The following is a 3139-nucleotide window of genomic DNA, read 5'->3' on the forward strand; positions in this document are numbered from 1 at the left end:
GTGTTCATCAAGGTTCTGTTCTTTGTTCCCTCCTCTTCATTAACTACCTCCTACTCCTCTGCAATATATTCCGTAAATTTAAGATTGATTTTCATTGATTTGCTAATGACACCCAGCTCTATCTGTCCAGTAAACCAAACTCCTCTCTTCCACCTTCCTCCCTCTCCTCCTGCCTGTCTGAAATTAAAACCTTAAATTTACTCAAACTCAACAGTGATAAAACCAAATTACTTCTTGTAGGTTCCAAATCCACCCTTTCCATTGACTCCTCTTCAGTTTCTCCTTCCTCTCAGGTTATGAGTCTGGGTGTCATCCTCGACAGTTCATTATCCTTTCAATCTCACATCATTAGCATTACCCGGTCTACCTACTTTCACCTACGTAATATTAATCGTCTCCGCCCCTCACTCACCATCCACTCAGTTTCCATTCTGATTCATAGTCTGGTCACCTCTCGACTTGACTACTGCAATGCTCTCCTGACTGGTCTTCCTAATAAGACTCTAAATAAACTATAATTGGTCCAGAATTCAGCTGCTCGCATCATCACCAGAACTCCCTCCTTCCATCAAATCACTCCCGTTCTACAACAGCAGCACTGGCTCCCGGTTATTTTCAGGGTTCAATTCAATCTTCTTCTACACTTTCAAAGCCCTCCATAACATGGCTCCTTTATATCCGTCTAATCTTTTCTATATTAAGACCCCCTCCCGGTGTCTCCGGTCTTCCTCTTTCCTTCAGCTTTCCGTCCCTCCAGCCCGTCTGGTCACCATGGGGAGCTGAGCCTTCAGCCGCTCGGGTCCCCAACTCTGGAACTCTCTGTCCCCTGACCTCCACAATGTTGACTCCCTTTCAGTTTTTCAATCCAAACTCAAAACCTATCTGTTTAAATCTGCTTTCTCAAATTCATACATTTCCGTCATCTGTTTTTTTTTTTTCTTTTTAACTTTATTTTACCAGGAAATCCCATTGAGACTACATCTCTTTTTCAAGGGAGACCTGCGCCCAAAAGGCATCAATACAGGAAAATAAAATACAATTAAAACAATTAAAATATAAATAAAATACAATTACAATAAAATACCTAAAATGCAATTAAAATGAACAATAGGACAATGATTAAAAACGTTAATTAAGAGTGGTACAGATAGGTCAAGAGTTACGTGCATATTTCTTTTAAAAGCTCAGAAAGTTTTGCTTTAAAACAATTAAAGGGAATAAGTTCACATAGAGAGTTTTGAATATTATACCAGGAAAGCGGAGCAGCAATAGAAAAGGCTGTTTTTCCTAATTCACTCTAGGAACAGAAAGAACCAATCTGAGTGAAGAGCGAGATATATGCTGTTAACAGGAGACAGAAGACGGCACTGGTTTTGAGGCAGCTTACCAAGAAAGGCTTTATATGCGAATATTAGACAGTGTTTCTGTTGCCTGACTTTGAGTGAAGACCAAGAGAGCAGAGAATACAGCTCACAATGATAGGTTCTGTATGCAGAGTTTGTGATAAAATGTAGGGCACTGTGATAAACTGTGTCCACACTACGGAGAGTTGACGAGGCAGCATCGTTGACTGTATATAAGAACTGGACTAAGCAAGCCCCCCTACTTCCCTGTTCCATATAGGAAGTACCACTGGGTTACAAAAAGGCCAAAGTCCCATTGACTTACATTGAGAAACAGACAGTTATTTCTTAGTCATTTTATATGTCAGAATAATCATTCTTCCTCTGCTGCTTTCTGCTTAACTTCTTTTTTCTAATCCTAATTTTTTTAAAGATTTTTTTCCATTATCACAAGTTATCAGAGTTATAAATTGACCAATCAGATGGCTCAATAGGCGTTTGTGGGTCTGACGTCGACCGTCTGGGGGGTTTGATTGACAGATGACGGGTAGCCAATGGGAGCAGACTTCATCAATGGGTCCGTGAAGACCTTTTAACACCTACTTTACAATTCAACAATGTACCAATCATTGTCCTACTGTTGTTTTCCTCAATGGAATGTACCGATGCAGCAGTTTAAAACAACAAGAGGAGCATGCTGTCGACATTTTTAGATGAGGATTTACTCTGTAGAAATAGATTTCACGTCTGAGGTTATGTGCTTTGGACTTTTTTCTTTAACGTTCGTTTTTCTTTATTTCTCTGTTTTGGTTGTAGCTTATAGATTCTAAGTTGTGTATCAGACGGAATGGTACAGCTCCTCCATAAAATCACCAACCAAAGTTTAATCTTCGCCGCACTTTTCCAGCTTCAGCCTGAATTAGACCCAGCCGTCTGAGGACGAACTTCAATGGATGTTGTTGTATTTTCAAACAGATAAAAAGATCCAGCTGTTCACTTGTTAGGATGGTTATTTATTTTAAATACCGCTGAACGCGCTTCTCACGTGCATCTGATCAGACTAACGTGGCAGCGCATGTAAAGAGACAAGTAGCTGCGGCGCGCGCGTGGGGGGGACCGCGCGCCGCTCGGCAGCGGCGTCACCCAAATGCTCCTTTTATCTCGACAAAAAGGAATAAATGTAAGTAAATCCAAAAGGACCGCTGACATAATCAAGTGTTGGAATGGTTCTCCCTCAAAGACTTCAACAATGACTTGTACAATTCTCTGGCGTGATTAAATTAGAAGCTGTTTACATCCGCGGTCTCGTGGTAGAGGCGAATATAGAGGCGGACACTCACAATAAACTCACTCCAGGTTGGTGACAGTACTTCCTATAGATTCATGACTAAGCTATGACTCACAGAGACTCAGACCAATCGCTGGCGATAGGTTGCAGACGTTTTCAATATGGCGATAGTCGTTTCAGGAAGTGACGGTGAAAGCGGTGGCCTACTTTCAAAAGGAGTGGAGGTAATGCATTTCCAGTGGGGGACCTCATGGCTCGAGAAGTCTAGTATTTTTACAGTTAATGGGCAGCATTCATTTTAGCTACAGAATGTCGCCATAGGGTGTGATGGCAGCAGTGGCGCCTCCAGAAATTTTTCCTGGGGGTGGCTGCTGTTGGGGTTGCACACCAAAACATGACCTATATTTTCTAAAGTCATTCTACTAGACAACCTGTAGAAAAATGTCAGAACATATCAGCTGATATACTTTGATCTATTGTGTCTATATTTCATTTTAGTAATGTGCAC

Source organism: Oryzias melastigma, linkage group LG17 (assembly GCF_002922805.2).
Source record: "Oryzias melastigma strain HK-1 linkage group LG17, ASM292280v2, whole genome shotgun sequence".
NCBI lineage: Eukaryota > Metazoa > Chordata > Actinopteri > Beloniformes > Adrianichthyidae > Oryzias > Oryzias melastigma.